The 16,810-nt window shown below is 48.6% G+C and overlaps 1 long non-coding RNA gene across 6 annotated transcripts; it reads left to right on the top strand.

The window, feature by feature from the left end:
* The first annotated feature begins 500 nt into the window (after positions 1 to 500).
* LOC129643293 (uncharacterized) lies at positions 501 to 15,000 on the top strand. 6 transcript variants are annotated; one of them, XR_008710227.1, is made up of 4 exons: positions 501 to 707; positions 12,260 to 12,383; positions 14,351 to 14,457; positions 14,799 to 15,000. It is a non-coding gene; the product is annotated as an uncharacterized LOC129643293 (long non-coding RNA). The 6 variants fall into 6 exon arrangements; XR_008710226.1 differs by lacking the exon at positions 501 to 707 and adding an exon at positions 887 to 1,010; XR_008710230.1 differs by lacking the exon at positions 501 to 707 and adding an exon at positions 937 to 1,014.
* Positions 15,001 to 16,810: the final 1,810 nt, after the last annotated feature.

The raw sequence follows: 16,810 nt of genomic DNA, 5'->3' as shown, positions 1-16,810 counted from the left end.
CCTTCCCCTGCGCGAAAGCTGGAAGCTGGGAAGGGCTTGGCGAGGCTCGCTCAGGCAGAGCAGCCTCTCGACAGGGGCTCTGTCCTATCGCGCCTGGGCACAGATCTGCAGCTCCGCCGGTGTGAAGCTCATTCGGTCCTTTCCAATACAGGCTTGCAAGAACCCGCCGACGGCCTAACTCATCTCTCCCGCGTGCTGGGACTGGGCATCCAGGCCTGGGCACAAAGCACTGCCTGGAGCTCTTTGCTAAGGGGCTGGTTCCCCTACGCTGGGGCTGTGCTAGGGAGCCCAAACACACAAGTCAAGGCTCCAAAACACATCCACACGTCTCTGCTCTGCAACAGAGCTCCAGGGAAGCCCAGTCTGGCAGGCGCTTTCTGGGCACAAACGGAGGAACACTCTGGCTGTGGAGCTCCCTCCCCAAGACTGGGGCACTAGGACCCTGATTCCCTCCGTTTAGCGCTGAGTCTGGGTTGCCTAGCAACAGCTTGGGAACGCAGCCTGGGGTACTTCCCTTCCCTCCGACAGAGCTCTCCTGGCGGTAGGCCTTGGTAGTTTGCATACAATAGGGCAATAAGCCCTCTGCAAGTTGGCCTGGCTCCTAGGTCCAAAGGGCAGGCCAGAGCGGAGCTGAGGCTGTCAGGCTCCAGACACATCTCCCACACTCCTACATCCTGCTCCTACCCGGGCGTGAACGCTAGAAATTGGTAAGGTACCGGGAGCGTGGCAGGGGCGGGGCGAAACAGGGCGGCGCGGGTCGGGGTTCCAATCGGGAGGGGGTGGGGGGCGGTCCCAGTTGTGCTCTCGGGGGTGCCCACTGCGGCTGGAAAGGTACCGGGAGCGAGGCAGGGGCGGGGCGAAACCGGGCGGCGCGGGGCGGGTTTCCGGTCGGGAGGGGGTGGAAAGCGTCCCAGTAGTGCTCTCGGAAGTGGCCACTGCGGCTGGAAACGCGCCGGGAGCGCACCGGGGCGGGGTAAACTCCGGCTGCGCGGGTCGAGATTACGATGGCTGTAGGTGGGGGTCGGTCCCAGTTGTGCTCCCGGGGGTCGCCACTGCGGCTGGGAACGCGCCGGGAGGGCGGCAGGGGCGGGGCGAACCCTGGCGCGAGGGGAGGGGGTCCGGTTGTGGCGGGGGTTGGCTCTTGGCGGGGATGGGGAGGGCTTCCCAGTTGTGCTCTCAGGGGTCTCCACTGAGGCTGGGAACACCCATTTCGTCCGCTCCTGGGTCCCCAAGGATCGCCATCCCGTGGGTGCAGCGGAGGGCTGCGGACCACTGGTAAGGGCACTGGGACTGCGTGGAGCAGGGAACCACGTATTCCGCCCTCTGTTGGCACATTCTCGGAGCTCCCCCACCTGGCGGTCGCAGAAAGGCCTCGCCTTTGGGGTCAAGGCCTTTACCGCTCCACCCCTCTGCTGAAAAATCTCCGAGTCTGCGCGGGTTTCCCAAGCAGCCTAGTGTCCGCTAGAAGTCCAAGGGACAGAACCCTGAACTCTGGCCGGCTGGCCCAGCCCTGCTTCTGGCACTTTGTAGGCCAGCGGGCCCTTGAGCACCTACTGGGATGGGAAAGCGAAGGGTCCACGGATTGCACCCTAGAAACTTAGTAGGGTGCATGGATTTCAAACCCTGGTGGCCGCCCAGGCAGCAAAGAAGGGGGGAGGGTACCTTGCTGCCCTTTCATGGCAGAATCTGTGGCTGTCCTGCTGCATGGGCCTTTTCATGGGGACCCTGTGGAAGAAAAGTTTGGTGTTTTGGAACTGAATAATTAGAACGTGTAAAAAGTTTAAATTATGTGGTGGTGTAATTCAACACAAAACCAAACCAAACCAAGCTCCAAGTGTTTGGCACAGGGAGGTTTAAATATTGAAGGCCTGTTTTCCTTCCACTGTGGCATTCTATCAAGAAGTGTGTGGGATTTTTTTTTTTTTAAAGAAAAGTGTTCGAAGTGAGGGAAACAGGAAACCCAGAGGTGCCCCTGTAGTTTGGGGAAAGCCTTAGGAGGTCACTTGGAAATGCTGCTGGCTGTGGGGGAGGGGGGCAGATGGGCTGTGCAGGCTTGTCCTTTGCATGCATGTTCTTGTGTGTGCAAACCCATCTCGGAGCCATCTCCTGATGTGTAAGCATTTCGCAGACAAACCTTGAGCTAAGCAATGCATTTTTTCCTAAGGAAATGTTTGTCTTAAGCGATGTAAATATCCTATGGATTTCCGCTCGATTCTGGCTTCAGGTCGGTTCCCCCAAAAGGCTCAGAAGCGACTTTGAACAAAACAGTATGTTTTCCTCGTACCTTGTTCTCCTCATCTATGTTAAGGAAATGCTATATTTGCCTGGAATACTGCCTTTCTTCAAGATTCATGTCAATCAGTGTTTGGCCCCGGATGACTCACCTGCGGCCAATGTGACCTCAAGGCATGTCGTGGGGGAGGGGGCCTGGTGCCATTCCCTGAGACAGTGCCTTTCTTTCCTTAGCTGACTGCTAGTGCCTGTAGAATATCTGGCTAGAGCCCAGCAGGGCGTACACCCCGCCTCAAGTCTAAGTCAGCAGCTTTCTCTATCTCTTTCATACTTTAATAACAGTTGATGGCACAAAAGCTCTGAGCGATCAAATCCTATCGAATCTTCATTTCAGATTGAAGATGCATCCCATGGGATTGCCATCCTAAGTCTTTCCATCGTTATGGAATATCTGTCCATGTATTCAGGACAGTTTTCAGCCAGGGTGTATAATTTCCAGCGTGCCAGTCTTGTCATCGTCAGTACATCCATGGCAAAGTGTTGTATTCATGTTGACATTATTGAAAGGGAATTTTTTAAATTTCCTTTTCAGATTATTATCTGCTAATGTATACAGATAAAACTGTGTAATCATTCGTTTTTATCAGTTTGGACAGCTTGAGAGTTGTCTTTAATTTCTTTCCTTTCTTATACTTTAAGATTTTCCGGGCACATACATGTACTGCCTCACCCCTAATCTCAGTCATGTGTGCAAAGAACTTCTGTCCTTTTATTTGTTTATTTATTTGTTGCAACATTGAATTCGTTTGGACTATGCTGGGTCTCTGCTGCAAGATGGAAGTCGCTAGGACCTCTGGACTGCAGTCTGCCATCTCTTACTGACCTCTTGTTGACCTCTGCAGAATCCTGGTTGGTGGGAGCTTGTTAGTTCCTTGTTCCTTTACCAGGACCTCCTGTGGTAAGTGGTTTCTCTTCTCTGTTGCCTGGTAAGGGTGGATGGTCATTGGCATCCCAAAGCTAGCTAGAAGTCAGTGATTTAGGCAGGCTTGCGCATAGATCTGGGAGAAGGCAATGGCACCCCACCCCAGTACTCTTGCGTGGAAAATCCCATGGACGGAGGAGCCTGGTAGGCTGCAGTCCATGGGGTCGCTAAGGGTCGGACACCACTGAGCGACTTCACGTTCACTTTTCACTTTCATGCATGGGAGGAGGAAATGGCCACCCACTCCAGTGTTCTTGCCTAGAGAACCCCAGGGACTGCGGGGCCTGGTGGGCTGCCGTCTACGGGGTCGCACAGAGTCGGACACGACTGAAACGACTTAGCGGCGGCGGCGGTGGCAGCAGCAGCAGAAGCAGTGCATCGATATCAAAAGGGTTGCAAACAGTCAGGTAGGATCACATATGTCACCGTGAAACACTACTTCTCCACGTAGCCAAAGCTAACCAAAGATTTCTGTCCTAGGTCAACCTAGAAGAGATCACTTAAGAGGTAAAGAAACTGAAACTCTATTAGCAAAGGCAGTTCAGCCTCTCAAGAAAACTCGTGCTAGGCACAGAACTCTTTCCTGGGGGTCCACTTTCCCTACAACCTCCTTATCCCATTCTGTACCCATTCCTTTGCTTCCCCCATCCTGAAACTGCCACCTGGAAGACAGAACTACTTCGTTTTCCTTCCTCAAGTGCCATTGCATTCCACATCCCTTCGTGTAATAACAAGTCATGCATTTCCCTTCAGCAACCAAGAACTGACTTTTATATTGGCATTCGATATAGCGCGCCACCCCCCACCAACAAGAACAGAACAAAACAAAACAAAACAATTGCTTTCTCACATTTAACATGTCAGGATGGTGCCAGACACTATTCATGGAGAGTCAAAAATCTCTTTTGTTTCTGTGTAAAAGGGAGGTCCTTTCAAGTCGTGAGTGTTTCAGAACTTTCATTTCTTTGGAAATGACCTAGCTATTCAATACACTGTCGTCACTTAGTTTAGCACAAGGATAGAAACTCGGGGAACCAAAACACCTGGAGAAACGTTTGTCAGTTCAGTTCAGTTCAGTTGCTCAGTCGTCTCTGCCTCTTTGGGACCCCGTGGCCTGCAGGACGCCAGGCTTCCGTGTCCGTCACCAACTCCAGGGGCTTGCTCAAACTCATGTCCATCGAGTCAGTGATGCCATCCAACCATCTTATCCTCTGTCGTCCCCTTCTCCTCTGCCTTCAATCAAGACTATGAGAGGCAGATATTTTAGAGTATAATTATTGTTAAGGGTTTGTCTAAAAGCTCATATCACATTTACATTTTTTACTTTTGTTGTTGTCGTTTCCGGGTACTTTCTTGCTGACGAACGAGCTTGTGACGGGTATAACAATAGAGCAATTTTTACCTCAAAAGAAACCTAGGCACTATGAACAGGTTGTGCTTAATGTTGTTGACTCTTAGACATGTCTAGAGTGGAGGAGCAAAACCAAAAACACTAGCTATTTCCTATTGACTAGTTCCCAGCTCACGGGACTCTGACTTCCATTTAGGTCAATGTTTTCTTGTATTCCCAGGAGTTTGATTTGGAAGGGCTGCCTTGTCTTGAGACCATTGAAATCAGAACTCAGAACTTGAGCAATCTTATCAAAAACCACAAGGCTCACACTGACACATACCTAAATCCAGAGAGACAGACAAGACATCTTCCAGTTTTCCGCCTGAGATTTAAAATATTTCTTTGAGCCGGTCTTCTGGGGAGTGGGGAGGGGGGTGGGGCTGGCAGCGAGGCAGGCTTGGGTAACAAGCTCATTGTTGGTCATTGCATATGCAAAGAACCAGGTTTCCGGGTTCCAAGGAAAAAAGTTTCCTTGGTAACCAACTTTGTCTGGTTCTATAGAATATCATGGCCCTCCTAGGTCAGGCCATCTTGCCTTTCTGTAGTCCTCGTTCGATCCCTAAATCATAGACAGCTTGGATTGTCTCTGTGGGGTGGATGTATTGTCCTCGTGTTTGACCTGGCGGCAGTAGCGAGGTCCGAGAGCCTCTGCTGGAAACAGGCGTGGGGGCGTGGGGGCGGGGCTCACCGGGAGCCCCCGGTGAAGGTGGGCAGCGCGCCAGGGGCGGGGCGAACCCGGGCGGCGCGGGTCGGGAATCGGGTCGTGGCGGGGGTGGGGGGCGGTCCCAGTTGTGCTCTCGGGGGTCCCCACTGCGGCTGAGAAAGCACCGGGAGCGCGGGGCGGGGGTCGGCTCCTGGCGGGGGTGGGGGAGGCCTTCCCAGTTGTGCTCTCGGAGGTGGTCACTGCGGCTGGAAACGCGCCGGGAGCGCGCCCGGGGCGGGGTAAACCCGGGCTGCGTGGGTCGAGATTCCGATGGCTGTGGGTGGGGGATCGGTCCCAGTTGTGCTCCCGGGGGTGGCCACTGCTGCTGGGAACCCGCCGGAAGCGCGGCAGGGGCGGGGAGAACCCTGGCGGCGCGGGGAGAGGGGTGGGGTCCGGTCGCGGGGGGGTCGGCTCCTGGCGGGGGTGGGGGAGGGCTTCCCACTTGTGCTCTCGGGGTCGCCATTGCGGCTGGGCACGCCCATTTCGTGCGCTCCTGGGTCCCCAAGGATCGCCATCCAGTGGGCGCAGCGGACGGGTGCGGACCACAGGTCAGGGCACTGGGACTGCGTGGAGCAGGGAACCACGTATTCCGCCCTCTGTTGGCACATTCTCGGAGCTCCCCCACCTGGCGGTCGCAGAAAGGCCTCGCCTTTGGGGTCAAGGCCTTTACCGCTCCACCCCTCTGCTGAAAAATCTCCGAGTCTGCGCGGTTTTCCCAAGCAGCCTAGTGTCCGCTGGAAGTCCAAGGGACAGAACCCTGAACTCTGGCCGGCTGGCCCAGCCCTGCTTCTGGCGCTTTGTAGGCCAGCGGGCCCTGGAGCACCTGCTGGGATGGGAAAGGGAAGGGTCCACGAATTGCACCCTAGAAAGGATTTCAAACCCTGGTGGCTGCCCAGGCAGCAAAGAAGGGGGGAGGGCACCTTGCTGCCCTTTCATGGCAGAATCTGTGGCTGTCCTGCTGCGTGGGCCTTTTCATGGGGACCTTGTGCAATAAAAGTTTGGTGTTTTGGAACTGAATAACTAGAACGTGTAAAAAGTTTAAATTATGTGGTGGTGTAATTCAACACAAAACCAAACCAAACCAAGCTCCAAGTGTTTGGCACAGGGAGGTTTAAATATTGAAGGCCTGTTTTCCTTCCACTGTGGCATTCTATCAAGAAGTGTGCGGGATTTTTTTTTTTTTTTAAAGAAAAGTGTTCGAAGTGAGGGAAACAGGAAACCCAGAGGTGCCCCTGTAGTTTGGGGAAAGCCTTAGGAGGTCACTTGGAAATGCTGCTGGCTGTGGGGGAGGGGGGCAGATGGGCTGTGCAGGCTTGTCCTTTGCATGCCTGTTCTTGTGTGTGGAAACCCAACTCGGAGCCATCTCCTGATGTGTAAGCATTTCGCAGACAAACCTTGAGCTAAGCAATGCATTTTTTCCTAAGGAAATGTTTGTCTTAAGCGATGTAAATATCCTATGGATTTCCGCTCGATTCTGGCTTCAGGTCGGTTCCCCCAAAAGGCTCAGAAGCGACTTGAACAAAACAGTATGTTTTCCTCGTACCTTGTTCTCCTCATCTATGTTAAGGAAATGCTATATTTGCCTGGAATACTGCCTTTCTTCAAGATTCATGTCAATCAGTTTTTGGCCCCGGATGACTCACCTGCTGCCAATGTGACCTCAAGGCATGTCGTGGGGGAGGGGACTGGGGCCATTCCCTGAGACAGTGCCTTTCTTTCCTTAGCTGACTGCTAGTGCCTGTAGAACATCTGGCTAGAGCCCAGCAGGGCGTACACCCCGCCTCAAGTCTAAGTCAGCAGCTTTCTCTATCTCTTTCATACTTTAATAACAGTTGATGGCACAAAAGCTCTGAGTGATCAAATCATATCGAATCTTCATTTCAGATTGAAGATGCATCCCATGGGATTGCCATCCTAAGTCTTTCCATCGTTATGCAATATCTGTCCATGTATTCAGGACAGTTTTCAGCCAGGGTGTATAACTTCCAGCGTGCCAGTCTTGTCATCGTCAGTACATCCATGGCAAAGTGTTGTATTCATGTTGACATTATTGAAAGGGAATTTTTTAAATTTCCTTTTCAGATTATTATCTGCTAATGTATACAGATAAAACTGTGTAATCATTCGTTTTTATCAGTTTGGACAGCTTGAGAGTTGTCTTTAATTTCTTTCCTTTCTTATACTTTAAGATTTTCCGGGCACATACATGTACTGCCTCACCCCTAATCTCAGTCATGTGTGCAAAGAACTTCTGTCCTTTTATTTGTTTATTTATTTGTTGCAACATTGAATTCGATTGGACTATGCTGGGTCTCTGCTGCAAGATGGAAGTCGCTAGGACCTCTGGACTGCAGTCTGCCATCTCTTACTGACCTCTTGTTGACCTCTGCAGAATCCTGGTTGGTGGGAGCTTGTTAGTTCCTTGTTCCTTTACCAGGACCTCCTGTGGTAAGTGGTTTCTCTTCTCTGTTGCCTGGTAAGGGTGGATGGTCATTGGCATCCCAAAGCTAGCTAGAAGTCAGTGATTTAGGCAGGCTTGCGCATAGATCTGGGAGAAGGCAATGGCACCCCACCCCAGTACTCTTGCGTGGAAAATCCCATGGACGGAGGAGCCTGGTAGGCTGCAGTCCATGGGGTCGCTAAGAGTCGGACACCACTGAGCGACTTCACGTTCACTTTTCACTTTCATGCATGGGAGGAGGAAATGGCCACCCACTCCAGTGTTCTTGCCTAGAGAACCCCAGGGACTGCGGGGCCTGGTGGGCTGCCGTCTACGGGGTCGCACAGAGTCGGACACGACTGAAACGACTTAGCAGCAGCAGCGGCTGCGGCAGCAGCAGCAGAAGCAGTGCATCGATATCAAAAGGGTTGCGAACAGTCAGGTAGGATCACATATGTCACCGTGAAACACTACTTCTCCACGTAGCCAAAGCTAACCAAAGATTTCTGTCCTAGGTCAACCTAGAAGAGATCACTTAAGAGGTAAAGAAACTGAAACTCCATTAGCAAAGGCAGTTCAACCTCTCAAGAAAACTCGTGCTAGGCACAGAACTCTTTCCTGGGGGTCCACTTTCCCTACAACCTCCTTATCCCATTCTGTACCCATTCCTTTGCTTCCCCCATCCTGAAACTGCCACCTGGAAGACAGAACTACTTCGTTTTCCTTCCTCAAGTGCCATTGCATTCCACATCCCTTCGTGTAATAACAAGTCATACATTTCCCTTCAGCAACCAAGAACTGACTTTTATATTGGCATTCGCTATAGCGTGCCCCCCCCTTCCCCCCCACCCCCAAGAACAGTACAGAACAAAACAAAACAATTGCTTTCTTACATTTAACATGTCAGGATGGTGCCAGACACTATTCGTGGAGAGTCAAAAATCTCTTTTTTTTCTGTGTAAAAGGGAGGTCCTTTCAAGTCGTGAATGTTTCAGAACTTTCGTTTATTTGGACATGACCTAGCTATTGAATACACTGTCGTTACTTAGTTTAGCACAAGGATCGGAACTCGGGGAACCAAAACACCTGGAGAAACGTTTGTCAGATCAGTTCAGTTCAGTTCAGTTGCTCAGTCGTGTCTGACTCTTTGGGATCCCGTGGCCTGCAGGACGCCAGGCTTCCGTGTCCGTCACCAACTCCAGGGGCTTGCTCAAACTCATGTCCATCGAGTCAGTGATGCCATCTAACCATCTGATCCTCTGTCGTCCCCTTCTCCTCTGCCTTCAATCAAGACTATGAGAGGCAGATATTTTAGAGTATAATTATTGTTAAGGGTTTGTCTAAAAGCTCATATCACATTTACATTTTTTACTTTTGTTGTTGTCGTTTCCAGGTACTTTCTTGCTGACGAGCTTGTGACAGGTATAACAATAGAGCAATTTTTACCTCAAAAGAAACCTAGGCACTATGAACAGGTTGTGCTTAATGTTGTTGACTCTTAGACATGTCTAGAGTGGAGGAGCAAAACCAAAAATTCTAGATATTTCCTATTGACTAGTTCCCAGCTCACGGGACTCTGACTTCCATTTAGGTCAATGTTTTCTTGTATTCCCAGGAGTTTGATTTGGAAGGGCTGCCTTGTCTTGAGACCATTGAAATCAGAACTCAGAACTTGAGCAATCTTATCAAAAACCACAAGGCTCACACTGACACATACCTAAATCCAGAGAGACAGACAAGACATCTTCCAGTTTTCCGCCTGAGATTTAAAATATTTCTTTGAGCCGGTCTTCTGGGGAGTGGGGGTGGGGGGGGTGTGGGTGGCAGCCAGGCAGGCTTTGGTAATAAGCTAATTGTTGGTCATTGCATATGCAAAGAACCAGCTTTCTGGGTTCCAAGGAAAAAAATATTTCCTTGGTAACCAACTTTGTCTGGTTTTATAGAATGTCATGGTCCTCCTAGGTCAGGTCATCTTGCCTTTCTGTAGTCCTCGTTTTCTCCCTAAATCATAGACAGCTTGGATTGTCTCTGTGGGGTGGATGTATTGTCCTCGTGTTTGACCTGGCGGCAGTAGCGAGGTCCGAGAGCCTCTCCTGGCACCGGGCGTGGGGGCGGGGCTCACCGGGAGCCCCTGGTGAAGTTGGGCAGAGCGCCAGGGGCGGGGCGAACCCGGGAGGCGCGGGTTGGGAATCGGGTCGTGGCGGGGGTGGGGGGCGGTCCCAGTTGTGCTCTCGGGGGTCCCCACTGCGGCTGGGAAGGAACCGGGAGCGTGGCAGGGGCGGGGCGAACCTGGATGGCGCGGGGCGGTGGTCGGCTCCTGGCGGGGGTGGGGGAGGGCTTCCCAGTTGTGCTCTCGGAGCTGGCCACTGCGGCTGGAAACGTGCCGGGAGCGCACCTGGGGCGGGGTAAACCCGGGCTGTGCGTGTCGAGATTCCGATCGCTGTGGGTTGGGGGTCGGTCTCAATTGTGCTCCCTGGGGTCGCCACTGCGGCTGGGAACCCGCCGGGAGCGGGGCACGGGCGGGGCGAACCCTGGTGGCATGGAGCGGGGGGTCCGGTCTCGGCTGGGGTCGGCTCCTGGCGGGGTGGGGGAGGGCTTCCCAGTTGTGCTCTCTGAGGTGGCCATTGCGGCTGGGGACGCCCATTTCGTGAGCTCCTAGGTCCCCAAGGATCTGCACCCAGTGGGCACAGCGGAGGGGTGCGGACCACAGGTCAGGGCACTGGGACTGCGTGGAGCAGGGAACCACGTATTCCGCCTTCTGTTGGCACATTCTCGGAGCTCCCCAACCTGGCGGTCGCAGAAAGGCCTAACCTTTGGGGTCAAGGCCTTTACCGCTCCACCCGTCTGCTGAAAAATCTCCGAGTCTGCAGGGTTTTCCAAAGCAGCCTATTGTCTGCTGCAAGTCCAAGGGACAGAACCATGAACCCTGGCCAGCTGGCCCAGCCCTGCTTCTGGCACTTTGTAGGCCAGCAAGCCCTGGAGCACCTGCTGGGATGGGAAAGGGAAGGGTCCGCGAATTGCACCCTAGAAACTTAGTAGGGTGCATGGATTTCAAACCCTGGTGGCCGCCCAGGCAGCAAAGAAGGGGGGAGGGCACCTTGCTGCCCTTTCATGGCAGAATCTGTGGCTGTCCTGCTGCGTGGGCCTTTTCATAGGGACGTTGTGCAATACAAATTTGGTGTTTTGGAACTGAATAATTAGAATGTGTAAACAGTTTAAATTATGTGGTGGTGTAATTCAAAACAAAACAAAACAAAAGCAAGCTCCAAGTGTTTGCACAGGGAGGTTTAAATATTGAAGGCCTGTTTTCCTTCCACTGTGGCATTCTATCAAGAAGTGTGAGAGTTTTGTTTTGTTTTATTTTTTTAAGAAATGTGTTCGAAGTGAGGCAAACAGGAAACCCAGAAGTGCCCATGTAGTTTGGGGAAGGCCTTAGGAGGTCACTTGGAAATGCTGCTGGCTGTGGGGGAGGGGGGCAGATGGGCTGTGCAGGCTTGTCCTTTGCATGTATGTTCTTGTGTGTGGAAACCCAGCTTGGAGTCATCTCCTGATGTGTAAGCATTTCGCAGACAAACCTTGAGCTAAGCAATGCATTTGTTCCTAAGGAAATGTTTGTCTCAAGCGATGTAAATATCCTATGTTTTGTGCTAGACTCTGGCTTCAGGTCGGTTCCCCCAAAAGGCTCAGAAGCGACTTGAACAATACAGTATGTTTTCCTCCTACCTTGTTCTCCTCATCTATGTTAAGGAAATGATATAATTGCCTGGAATACTGCCTTTCTTCAAGATTCATGTCAATCAGTTTTTGGCCCCGGATGACTCACCTGCTGCCAATGTGACCTCAAGGCATGTCGTGGGGGAGGGGACTGGGGCCATTCCCTGAGACAGTGCCTTTCTTTCCTTAGCTGACTGCTAGTGCCTGTAGAATATCTGGCTAGAGCCCAGCAGGGCGTACACCCCGCCTCAAGTCTAAGTCAGCAGCTTTCTCTATCTCTTTTTTCCTTTAATAACAATTGATGAGACAAAAGCTCTGAGCGATCAAATCATATCGAATCTTCATTTCAGTTTGAAGATTCATTCCATGGTGTTGCCATCTTGTCTTTCCATCATTATCGAATATCTGTCCATGTATTCAGGATATTTTTCAGCCAGGGTGTATAATTTCCAGTGTGCCAGTCTTGTCATCCTCGTTACATCCATGGCAATGTATTTTATTCATGTTGACATTATTGAAAGAGATTTTTTTTTTAATTCCTTTTCAGAGCATTATCGGCTAATGTATACAGATAAAACTCTGTAATCATTCATTTTTATCAGTTTGGACAGCTTGATAGTTGTCTTTAATTTCTTTACTTTCTCATACTTTAAGATTTTCCCGGCACATACATGTACTGCCTCACCCCTAACCTCAGTCATGTGTTCAAAGAACTTCTGTCCTTTTATTTATTTATTTATTTATTTATTTTTGTAACATTGAAATAATTTTAACTATGCTGTGTTTTGTTGCTAGATGGAAGTTGCTAGACCTCTGGTCTGCAGTCTCTCCCATCTCTTGCTGACCTCTTGCTGACCTGTGCAGAATCCTGGTTGGTGGGAGCTTGTTAGTTCCTTGTTCCTTACCAGGACCTCTGGTGGTAAGATGACTCCTGCAGGTGTTTTCTCTTCTATTTTGCCTGGAAGGTTGGGTGGTCACTGGTTCAGTTAACAGAGTGTCTTTTGGTTCTCTGGAATAAGGTCCTTCACACAGTCAATGTATAAAATTGTAAAAGTCAATATTTGAAATAATGTATATTCCTATTTGGTAATTTGGCTTTTTTGTTGTGTGTTAGAACTCATCACCAGACCAAAAGTCATGGAGAGCTTTTGTTGTTTTCTCAAACTGTATAGTTTTTTAAATGGAATTCCGGTGTTAGTTTCAAAGTTTGTGCTTCTGTTCATTTCATTTTTTTAATAAATAGTTATTTATTTCTAGTTGATTGATCACTGCTTTACAATATCGGTTTGATTTGTCATACATCCACGCGAACGAACCATAGACGTACTTGTGTCCCCTCGCTCTGGAAACTCCCTCCCACATCCCATCCATCCCCACCTCTCTAGGTTATTACAGAGCCCCAGTTTGAGTTCCCTGAGTCCTAACAGCAAATCCCACTGGTTGTCTACTTACAAATGTTGGTGTACATGCATCCATGTTGCTCTCTCCATTCCCCACCCTGGTCCGTAAGTCTGTCCTCTATGTCTGCATCTCCGGTGCTGCTATGTGAACAGATTCGTCAGACCCATCCTTCTCGATTCCATGTTTTCCTCTTTCTGACTGACTTGCCTGTTTAATACGCTCTTGGTTCATCCCCTTCCTTAGAGCGGACTCAAATATGTTCCTTTTTATGGCTGCATTCCATCCAGGCTCTGACTGTTCCTTAGCCGTGTTTTGAGGAGGGTCATGGAGCCATTGTGCTCCATTTCAGTTTGGGCTTCCAGTCTGAGTGCTCACAGCAGAGCTGCTTGTGAGTGAGCCCTCTGAGGTCTGTGAGCATGGGGCTGCCCGCTCTTCTCTGGTGGGAGTTCTGTCTCCTCAGGACCCTCAGGACTCGGGCTCCGGGGTTATGGGGCTGCATCCCAGCTGAGAGGAGAGGGGTTGCCTCAGTGCCCGCCAGCAGGGAGACGCTGAAAGAGGGGGAAATGAGGACGAAGTAGATGTTTCCTGTGTCCAGCTGAGTGCTGACCGGAGGTCCATCTCAGAGCACTCGGGGGGTGGGGGGGGTGGGGGGAGCTCCATGTACAAATGGCAGGTTTTCAGTTCGATTTCTGTTCGATGGCCTAGAGGATAACCTTCGCAGATGTTCTTCTGAGTAGTTGGCCAGTTTTCCTGTCCCTGTTTCTTCAGAAGAGTGTCCTTTCCTCTTGGCTCATTCCTGGTTTGATTTTCATGAACTGACCATGTCCATGTGGGTTCACTCCTGGGCTCTCTCTTCTTTCCTGGAGTCCCTGTGTCTGTGTTCCTGCCAGTTCCTCACTGTGGTGGTTACTACAGGGCCGTGCTGTAGTTTGAAGTCGGAGAGGAAGATATCTCCAGCAGTGATCTTCTTTCTCAGAGTCTTCTTGGCCCTTTAAGGTCCTGTTCAATATTAGCAGCCTACTAGTAGGAGTATTTCTGTTTCTGTGAAAAGGCCATTGAATATCATTTTGTGATGGCAGTCAGTGTATTTGTTGATGGCTTTGTTTGAAATGGGCATTTGAATTCCTCTTGTTCCAGTGTTTGAGCGTGGTGTCGTTTTCTGTTTATTTGTGTTTTCTTTGGTTTCTTTATCAGTGCTTTCTAGTTTTCTGACTACTGGTCTTTTATGTCCTTGATTAAGTTTGTTGCTAGATGTTTTATTCTTTTGGGTGCAATTATAAGTGAGATTTTCTTAATGTTTGTTTCTGTTTGTTATTAGTTTATAGAAATGCAAGTGATTTTTATGTATTGATTGGGATTGTAAGTTGTAGTAGTTTCTATGATTGTAAATTGATCGAAAATTATTCAACTTTACTGAATGTAGTCTAACAACTTTTTGTGAAGTTATGGGGAACATTTTATTTGCAAAATCTGTTTGTTCTGCAGACCCAAGGCACAGTGGTTACTAATAGACTTCCCACAGTACTTCTTCATTCCATGTGGACTCCTACAAGGACAGTGGAGCATCACAGCTTCCCTTGAACTTCGCCTGGGTAAGTCTGAACTCTATAGAAAATTTTCTGCCTGTCTAATTCGATTTTCTTTTATGGTATCGACTTGTTTGTTTTGAAACATAATTTCCTTTCTGGGTAAAATGTACAGAAAACTCCTAGCAAAGGGAAAAAGTGCTCGCATTTGCCACATCATCTAAATCACTCTATGTGTTTTATTCAAAGTGGGTGCATTCTCCTGCAGAACCTCCACATAATCTCCAAAATCAGGACATCATTTGGTTTCTGCACTATAATGTAATCCACAGCCCCACTTCCCTTTCAGCAATTGTTCAATTGTATGAATATATCTTTTCTTCCCACCCCCCCCCCCTTTTTTTTAGGAATGCTATGGAGATGTACGTTGATTTGGACAAACTTGATGGACTTAGAGCAGACGGTGAATATGGGATCTGTGTGGCCTTTTCGGATATTTTTCGCTAAAGATGGTTTTAATGTTTATTCATGTTATAAAATGTGTGAATCCTGCATTCTTTTTTTTTCTCCATAGCAATTAAAAATAAATAACATGCCATTTACCATTTAGCTATTTGTAAGCATACAGTGTTGTAGTATGAACTCCCTTTCCTTGTTTTGCACACCGGTTTATTATGTGTACCTCGTGCGTGCTTTGAAGAAACTCAGGAAACTGAGTCAGTGACTGAAATGGCCCAAGATATCACGTTAGATACCATCTTCATCTAAAACCAAACCAGGGGCTTCCTGGTGGTCCAGTAGCTAAGACTGGACACTCCCAAAGAAGGTGACCCAGGTTCAACCCCTTTTCCGAGAACTAGATCTCCCATGCCACAACGCAGAGTTGCATCCTTTACCTAAATATCTGGCTGGCTTCAATGAAGGTCAATCTGGTGCAGCCAAATACAAAAAAAAAAAAAAAATCAATATTAATAAAAATAAAACCAAAGGAAAGGAAGGATATGGTCGTTCTACAGATTTACATCTTAGGTTTTCCTATTGATTTAAAAAAAAAAAGAGTTTCACAAGACTGTCATCCTTCTATCTGGTATATGCCGAGGATTCCTTTGAAATGAGATTTCTCTTGTAAATGTGACTCACAGAAGAGCCGTCTTGAACTTGGGTGTGAGAGATGAGCATGTGTCCTCTTAAAAAAAAGTTAATTAGGCCCAACTAATTTTCATGCTGAAGTGGTATATTTTGGGGTAGCATTTGCTTCCCTTCACTTTGGATGTATCCCAATTTGCTTACACAGTCATCGCCCGAAGACATCCTGATATTTGAAAGTCTTTAGCTCTTAGAAGTAGAGCTGTGTGTAATTGTGTGATACTTTTTGTCTGGACACTTTTTCAAAGCTGTTTAGTAAGTGCTAGGCGTGTAGTGTTCAGGTCACAGGTGAGCCTTGTTTAGCTGTGGAAAAATCCAGCTAAGTTTCTCTGGCACGTGGGATCTTCCTGGGTAAGGGATCGAACTTGAGTGTCTTGCATCATCACGCAGATTCTTTACCACTGAGCCACCAGAGAAGCCCCGTGCCCCCTTCCCCTTTTTGAGCTTACTGGATCTAATAGGTGTGCAGTGCTACTTCACTGCTGTTTTACCTTGTAATTTCCTAATGACATATGATTTTGAGTATTTTTGATATGCTGATTTACTATCTGTATCTTTCATTTGACCAGGAGTTCAGATTTACACACTTTTAATGATGTTGTTTGTTCCAGATATTTTGGTATATTTGGAGTACGATCCTTTATCATATATGTATTTTGTCAATACATTTTTCTGTGGCTTGCGTTTAAGTTGTGTGAAAAAGGTTTTTCACAGTTTAAATTTATAATTTTTTAAAGTTCATGTTATAATTTTTATGTCCGTTTTTGGATAGACTTTAGTGTGTTTTTTTTTATTATTAAATTTCATAAGCAGAACTAAGGTACTGTAGATACAGTTTTAAGCAAAGCTGAGGTACCATAGATACAATTTTGCCTTTTGTCTGTTGAGACGTTTGAGTGAGGTTGGTATACATTGTAAAATTATATCTACATTCATTTGACTGGATATGACTTCCAATTATTTGTATAATCGGTTTTGGAGATGTCATGAGAAGTCAGTTTCCCCAAGGGAAACTGGGCGGGTTCTGTGAAACATGAACTGTCTTCGATCCCTGGGAATCACTTTCTGTTTTTCTGGCTTTGGACTTGACTTGTTTGGATATTTCATACTAGTGGAATCACGGAACGTTTCTCCTTTTTTGGTCTGGTTTATTTCACGTAATATAATGACCATAAGGTTCGTCCACATTGTGGCATTGTCAGAATTACCGACTTTGAAGGGCCGAGTCAGATTCCATTGTGTGTCTACCACAGTTTGTTTATGGAACTGGCTG

Source organism: Bubalus kerabau, chromosome 2 (genome assembly GCF_029407905.1).
Source record: "Bubalus kerabau isolate K-KA32 ecotype Philippines breed swamp buffalo chromosome 2, PCC_UOA_SB_1v2, whole genome shotgun sequence".
NCBI classification, from domain to species: domain Eukaryota; kingdom Metazoa; phylum Chordata; class Mammalia; order Artiodactyla; family Bovidae; genus Bubalus; species Bubalus kerabau.
This window is presented reverse-complemented; position numbering and strand designations above follow the sequence as displayed.